General features: G+C 45.8%; 1 non-coding gene across 1 annotated transcript; it reads left to right on the plus strand.

Moving 5' to 3' along the window:
* Positions 1–2590: 2590 nt before the first annotated feature.
* On the plus strand, positions 2591–2664 carry Trnas-cga (transfer RNA serine (anticodon CGA)). Its single transcript has one exon. It is a non-coding gene; the product is annotated as a tRNA-Ser (tRNA).
* The last annotated feature ends 6035 nt before the right edge of the window (positions 2665–8699 follow it).

Here is an 8699-nt window from a genome sequence, read left to right on the forward strand (position 1 = left end):
TAACAGATGTTTACTGCTTGCTGTGTCCGTCGACGATAACGGAGGAATTTGTCCTCATTTTTTATGTAGGTCGTAAGTAAAAGCAAAGACTTTGCAGTAGGAGAGATGTTTCACAGTAGCGAAGATGAACAAGTGCTCATAGCTGTTAAGCTATGTATTTTACAGGCCATGTTTACTGGACATTTTTGTCGTGTTTTGGTCCATATGACCACCTCACTAAATACGCAAGACTACTTTTTTAACACCATGTATGTACCTGCAGCGCAAGCCACTGCGGCCTTTCCTTGGTCATTACGGCAGCGATTCACTCCTTCCCTGCAACGATCGTTCGCAGCAGCACGGGAATCCACGATCCATTTACCTTAAGATTATCTTCCTTCTTGTTAAAGTTATTGCCATGTTTATGAATATCAACGACAGGAAGTGTCTCATATTGTACAGGACTCGCAATGTCGCGACTATACCGCGTAAACATGGAAAATCTTAAGTTGCAGCTACAAAACGATCCATCCGTACCAGTATCATCGGTCACGAACGGTACTGCAGCGTGGGACAGGTAGAGAAATCGGCCGAGGTGGAGTACGCGCTTTGTGAGACCGATCACGTAATAAAATTCTCCGGCATACACATCTTCTCGCTTTGGAGAAGAGCTGCCGCACAAGTTTGTTCATGAAATCCATTAAAGTTCGTTATTGCGACAGCAGGTTTAACAAGAAAGAAGGAAGTCCGAGGGAAAACTGATGCTAGATTGCAGTGCGAAAAAACGGTTCCCGGTAACAGGGAGAGAATCACAGCACTAATGACCAGGGAAAGGCCTTCAAACGTTGGCGCGACAGTTACATATAGTTTCCGGCCGTGGGATCGATTGCAGTTTGCCACCAGCAATGGACGGTGATTCTCCTACAATGCAGGCCACTGGAGCAGGTGAAACGTCAGGGAATCCACTGGGGGCCGAACCGCACAATAACCCCGGGTTCGATGTGGGGGCGGCGGTGGGGTGGGTGGACTGCTGTAGCCTGTTGTGGGGTTGTGAACCACTGAGGACTGCGGAGGGGACGAAGCCTCTCCGTCGTTTCTAGATCCCCGGTTCTATACAATACCATACAATACAATGGAAAATGTTTATAATTTAACTTGATTTCTAGATCGAAAAACACTATAACAAAAGATGTTGATTTATACTTACGGTATTTCATTCTCAGTTTCCCTCTCACGTCAGGAAACGCCCCCTCCTTGCACGCCTTTGAGTTATTTCTTCGTTTGGCAGTCTTGGTTGTGGCCTAATCCTACAGTGACTTGCAGAACCATGAATTTTTTTATGTTAAAGGCAACACAATGTAGCACTGCTAACGTTTATTTGTATCTTTCTTGCTAAATACGATCGTCTGTTTTGTGTAGTCTTACCAAAATTACCACAAGTTTTTCGTGGGTTAAAACTTTTTTCCCCGCAATTCGTCATATGCGTGCTTATGTTACTGTTTATTTACTCAATGTGTAACAGAAATGAAGGAGTAGTGATCGAACTGAAAATGTTAGTGGCGAGTCGATAGGGAGGGGAGGGGGAGGGGGGGAATGACTGAAAACTGAATGCAAAGTAGTGGGATCAAGAGTGAGTTGGCGGAAAGGGTGAGGTGCAAGAGGTGAAATGAATAGGTGAGTAGGGGTTGGAGTCTGAGAGAAAAGCGTTTTGTGACAAAAACACGCATTTTGTTGCTATTCCAAAGCCGAAATTAAAATACCTTCAATAATTGTAAAGCGATTACGGACAGTAAGGTCACACATATGAGGAATGTACGTTTTAATTTCTGTAAGCACGTTCTGTTGCCTTGGCCATCAGCATTGTCGCTCTATTCTGCTTCTCACCATGATGTTAATACCAAGATATCGCACCTTTTGTTCATCATCAATTGCGACATATGCATGGCACTGTAACACCGCTCACTACTTGCCAGTAGGAATTAGCTATATATACAGGGTGGTCCATTGATAGTGACCGGGCCAAATATCTCACGAAATAAGCATCAAATGAAAAAAGTACAAAGAACAAAACGTGTCTAGCTTGAAGGGGGAAACCAGATGGCGCTGTGGTTGGCCCGCCAGATGGCGCTGCCATAGGTCAAACAGATATCAACTGCGTTTGTTTAAATAGGAACCCCCATTTTTAATTACATATTCGTACGTAAAGAAATATGAATGTTTTGGTTGGACCACTTTTTCGCTTTGTGATAGTTGGCGCTGTAATAGTCACAAACATATGGCTCACAAGAATGAGATTTTCACTCTGCAGCGGAGTGTGCGCTGATATGAAACTTCCTGGCAGATTAAAACTGTGTGCGCCGACCGAGACTCGAACTCGGGACCTTTGCCTTTCGCGGGCAAGTGCACTACCAACTGAGCTACCGAAGCACGACTCACGCCCGGCCCTCACAGCTCTACTTCTGCCAGTATCTCGTCTCCTACCTTCCAAACTTTACAGAAGCTCTCCTGCGAACCATGCAGAACTAGCACTCCTGAAAGCTTCTGTAAAGTTTGGAAGGTAGGAGACGAGATACTGGCAGAAGTAGAGCTGTGAGGGCCGGGCGTGAGTCGTGCTTCGGTAGCTCAGTTGGTAGAGCACTTGCCCGCGAAAGGCAAAGGTCCCGAGTTCGAGTCTCGGTCGGCGCACACAGTTTTAATCTGCCAGGAAGTTTCATATGGCTCACAATTTTAGACGAACAGTTGGTAACAGGTAGGTTTTTTAAATTAAAATACAGAACGTAGGTACATTTGAACATTTTATTTCGGTTGTTCCAATGTGATACATATACCTTTGTGAACTTATCATTTGTGAGAACGCATGGTGTTATAGCCTGATTACCTGTAAATACCACATTAATGAAATATATTCTCAAAATGATGTCCGTTAACCTCAATGCATTAGGCAATAGGTGTAGCAACATTCCTCTCAGCAGCGAGTAGTTAGCCTTCCGTAATGTTCGCACATGTATTGACAATGCGATGACGCATGTTTTTAGGCGTTGTCGGTGGATCGCGATAGCATATATCCTTCAACTTTCCCCACAGAAAGAAATCCGGGCCGTCAGATCCGGTGAACGTGCGGGCCATGGTATGGTGCTTCGACGACCAATTCAGCTGTCATGAAATTTGCTATTCAATACCGCTTCAACCGAACGCGAACTATGTGCCGGACATCTATCATGGTGGAAGTAGATCGTCATTGTGTCATGCAGTGAAACATGTTGTAGTAACATCGGTAGAACATTACGTAGTAAATCAGCATACATTGCACCATTTAGACAGCCATCGATAAAATGGGGCCAATTATCCTTCGTCCCATAATGCCGCACCATACATTAACCCGCCAAGGTCGCTGATGTTCCACTTGTCGCAGCCATCGTGGATTTATCGTTGCCCAATAGTGCATATTATGGCGGTTTACGTTACCGCTGTTGGTGAATGACGCTTCGTCGCTAAATAGAACGCGTGCAAAAAATCTGTCATCGTCCCGTAATTTCTCTTGTGCCCAGTGGCAGAACTGTACACGACGTTCAAAGTCGTCGCCATGCAATTGCTGGTGGATAGAAATATGGTAGGGTGCAATCGATGTTGATGTAGCATTCTCAACACCGACGTTTTTGAGATTCCCGATTCTCGCGCAATTTGTCTGCTACTGATGTGCGGATTAGCCGCGACAGCAGCTAAAACAGCTACTTGGGCATCATCATTTGTTGCAGGTCGTGGCTGACGTATTTCACATGTGGCTGAACACTTCCTGTTTCCTTAAATAACGTAACTATCGGGCGAACGGTCCGGACACTTGGATGATGTCGTCCAGGATACCGATCAGCATACATAGCAGACGCCCGTTGGGCATTTTGATCACAATAGCCATACATCAACACGATATCGACCTTTTGCGCAATTGGTAAACGGTCCATTTTAACGCGGGTAATGTATCACGTAGCAAATACCATCCGCACTGGCGGAATGTTACGTGATACCACGTAGTTACACGTTTGTGACTATTACAGCGCCATCTATCACAAAGCGAAAAAAGTGGTCGAACTAAAACATTATATTTCTTTACGTATTACACGAATATGTAATAAAAATGGGGGTTCCTATTTAAAAAAACGCAGTTGATATCCGTTTGACCAATGGCAGCGCCATCTAGAGGGCCAACCATAGCGCCATCTGGTTACCCCCTTCAAGCTAGACGAGTTTCGTTCTTTGTAGTTTTTACGTTTGATGCTTATTTCGCGAGATATTTGGCCCGTCACTATGAATGGACCACACTATACAGGGTGAGTCACCTAACGTTACCGCTGGATATATTTCGTAAACCACATCAAATACTGACGAATCGATTCCACAGGCCGAACGTGAGGAGAGGGGCTAGTGTAATTGGTTAATACAAACCACAAAAAAATGCAGGGAAGTATGTTTTTTAACAATAACCTACGTTTTTTAAATGGAACTCCGTTAGTTTTGTTAGCACATCTGAACATATAAACAAATACGTACTCAGTGCCGTTTGTTGCATTGTAAAATGTTAATTACATCCGGAGATATTGTAACCTAAAGGTGACGCTTGAGTATCACTCCTCCGCTGTTCGATCGTATGTATCGGAGAGCACCGAATTACGTAGGGATCCAAAGGGAACGGTGATGGACCTTAGGTACAGAAGAGACTGGAAAAGCACATTACGTCCACATGCTAACACCATTTTATTGGTCTTTTTCACTGACGCACATGTACATTACCATGAGGGGTGAGGTACACGTACACACGTGGTTTCCGTTTTCAATTACGGAGTGGAATAGAGTCTGTCCCGACATGTCAGGCCAATAGATGTTCAATGTGGTGGCCATCATTTGCTGCACACAATTGCAATCTCTGGCGTAATGAATGTCGTACACGCCGCAGTACATCTGGTGTAATGTCGCCGCAGGCTTCCACAACACGTTGTTTCATATCCTCTGGGGTTGTAGGCACATCACGGTACACATTCTCCTTTAACGTACCCCACAGAAAGAAGTCCAGAGGTGTAAGATCAGGAGAACGGGCTGGCCAATTTATGCGTTCTCCACGTCCTCTGAAACGCCCGTCGAACGTGTACCTCACCCCTCATGTTAATGTACATGTGCGTCAGTGAAAAAGACCAATAAAAAGGTGTTAGCATGTGGACGTAATGTGCTGTTCCAGTCTCTTCTGTACCTAAGGTCCATCACCGTTCCCTTTGGATCCCTACGTAATTCGGTGCTCTCCGATACACACGATCGAACAGCGGAGGAGTGGTACTCAAGCGTCAACTTTAGGTTAGAATATCTCCGGATGTAATTAACATTTTACAATGCAACAAACGGCTCTGATTACCTATTTGTTTATATGTTCAGATGTGCTAACAAAACTAACGGGGTTCCATTTGTAAAAACGTAGGTTAGTGTTAAAAAACATACTTCCGTGCATTTTTTTGTGGTTTTTTATTAACCAATTACACTAGCCCCTCTCCTCACGTTCGGTCTGTGGAATCGATTCGTCAGTATTTGATGCGGTTTACGAAATATATCCAGCGGTAACGTTAGGTGACTCACCCTGTATATATATATATATATATATATATATATATATATATATATATATATATGGCCGTGATAGTTCCCGCCACCTGAGAGATCTGTCGGGTAACAGCCCAATAAATCGGCTTGCGCGAAACGTAAACAGCACGACAGACGGTTGCCTCATTACCAGGGAGGCAGATTTGCCGAGCGCGGAAAGTGAGCCGCTCGACACACCTGCGCCAGAGGCGACGGGAGAACGCGGAATTGCGAGTGTGCTGGGCCGGCCGTGTCCGACCCGGCGGGCGGCGCGCGCGCCCACGGACGGCGGGAGTCGAGCGGCGACCTCCGGCCGGGTCACGGCTAACTAGCCGGATCACCTTGCGCCGGGCGGCGGCGCCTCGCATCGCCGCGGGCCGCGCATCCGTCATGCGACGCCGGCTAGCTCTGCGCAACGCGGAGCACCAGCAGAGGCGCCGTACACACCGCGGCATTCCCGCCCACTAACGAGGGACACCCAGGCCGGCGATAAATAACGCCCGGCCGCGAACCAGCGGCCAATCCGTTTCCCACGGGGGCTCGGATCGCGGATGATGCAGCTACCAGTCTCGGGTTTAAACTATTAAACACTTTCTTCGCAGAGTTCTCCTAACTGTCCGCACACTCTCGATATCTTTATTTTCTTTTCATTTACTGGCTTTCGAGTTGTGCCCATGCAGCCTCTCAATAGCGCAATGCCAATTATGGCGATACGAGCACGAGGACAACATAACACCCAGTCTCCGAGCCGAGAAAAATGTCCGACGCGGCAGGGAATCGAACCCGGGCCTGTTCTGTTAGCAATACGCCGCGCTGACCGCGCAGCTGACGTGGCGGACTACAAGGTGACAATTACTGAACTATATGAAACAAGAATGAGATTTTCACTCTGCAGCGGAGTGTGCGCTGATGTGAAACTTCCTGCCAGATTAAAACACAGTTTTAATCTGCCAGGAAGTTTTATATGAAACAAAATCGTCATAACTTCTGAACGGTTTGCGTTAGGATGTTCTAACTGCACGGTTGACTGCAGGGCACGGTAGCAATCTGTATGCTTCGGTTTTGTGACGAAGCCCATTTTCATTTGTGTTGATTCGTCAATAAGCAAAACTGGCGCGTCTGGGGGACTGAGGATCCACATTTCACGATCGAGAAATCTCTCCACCCTTAACGGTTGACTGTTTGGTGTGCTATGTCCAGTCAAATAATAATCGGTGTGGTATTCCTTGATGGCAGGGTTACTACCGAACGGAAGCCGGCCGCGGTGGCCGAGTGCTTCTAGGCGCTTCAGTCCGGAACAGCGCAACTGCCACGGTCGCAGGTTCGAATCCTGCCTCGTGCATGGATGTGTGTGATGTCCTTAGGTTAGTTAGATTTAAGTAGTTCTAAGTTCTAGGGGACTGATGACCTCCGATGTTAAGTACCATACTGCTCAGAGCCATGTGAACCATTTTTCAACCGAACGGTAGATAAAGGTTTTGGAAGATGATTTCATCCCCATTATCCAAAGTGACCCTAATTGCGACACGATATGGTTCATGCAAGTCGGATCTCGACCCCATCGAAACAGGAGAGGTTTGGGACGGCATTCTGACTGTAGGGTACCCAGAGGCCATTTGCATGGGGAAACAGGAGAGGTTTGGGACGGCATTCTGACTGTAGGGTACCCAGAGGCCATTTGCATGGGCCTCGATTGGCCGCAGTATTCTGATATGAACACATACGATTCTCTTTTGTGGGGCTATGTTAAAGACAAGGTATACAGAAATAACCGCAAAACCATTGCTAAGCTGAAAACAGCCATTGACAACATCGATGTTCCGGCACTTCAGCGGGTCATGCAAAATTTCGCTATTCGTCTGACAAGGGGAGACCGCCAATTGTGAAATTCAGATTCGATTCATACTGCGCATAATAAAAGCTCATGGCCAGAGGTGTAAAGTGGCAAAGCACCAAGATGCACTTCTCAGCCGTTGTCGAGAAAATCGACAGTTAAAAGAAACCGCTGCCGTGAAATACTCTCTACGATTAATAGTTTACTGCAGAGTCGTGGCGCAGCGGTAAGCGCTCGGGTTCGTAATCCGAAGGTCGCCGGATCGAATCTCGCGCCATGCAATTTTTTTATTATTAGTTTTTTGTAATTCAAATGAATTGCTTATGCATGTTGGTGAAGGCGGATGGCTCTCCAATTGTACCGCCTCCATTTTTCCGTTTTTTTAACAGGGTGTACCAAAGCTCTCCCGTCCGCAATGATTTTCGACGATTTTATAAGTTGCGCTAGGGACCGCCTCTACCTTCTTTCGAAGTTAGCAGGCAACTACGCTGTAATGCGGCGGCTCGTTTCGGCCCATTCAACATCTGTCCTTCAAGTGTAAAGAGCGAGTAACGGAGTTTATATTTCATACCTGCCACAGCGAATTTGTGTTCGTGGGGTCTCTATTCTAATTCGAACGTTTGACTTACGCTATACGTATTCGTTTCGGAATATCGTTTCTACGTCTTCCGTTAACTATACGTGGTTAACATTATGAAGACAATTAATAACATTTGTGAAATACAACTTTGTTTGCGGAAAACATAATGATGTTCGAAGTCGCCAGTTTTTCCACGACAAACAACTTTCAACAACTTATTATATGCATAATTGTTGTAACTGATTGCCGGTCATTATATATATATATATATATATATATATATATATATATATATATATATATATATAGTGCATCTTGGTGCTTTGCCACATTACACCTCTGGCCATGAGCTTTTATTATGCGCAGTATGAGTCGAATCTGAATTTCACAATTGGCGGCCTCCCCTTGTGAGCCAGTGATGGCCGGGATATCGAACATGTCATAACCTAAATCTGAATACCTGTAGTGACGTTCACATGTTGAGTAAAGTGTGTACGCCGTACTTTGTAAGTAATGTACGCATTTTTCCCATATAGTTCATTATCTGTCACACTCTACATTGCCATTTCGCAAGCTATGGCCTGGCGAAGATACTAACCTAGACAGCGGAGAAAGCTACAGATCAGTGTGTTCCCACAACAACATTTCTCGCCTTCACATTAGTTGTTTTCGCCAACTCACAACCGC

This window comes from Schistocerca nitens, chromosome 6, assembly GCF_023898315.1.
Source record: "Schistocerca nitens isolate TAMUIC-IGC-003100 chromosome 6, iqSchNite1.1, whole genome shotgun sequence".
Taxonomy (NCBI): Eukaryota; Metazoa; Arthropoda; class Insecta; order Orthoptera; family Acrididae; genus Schistocerca; species Schistocerca nitens.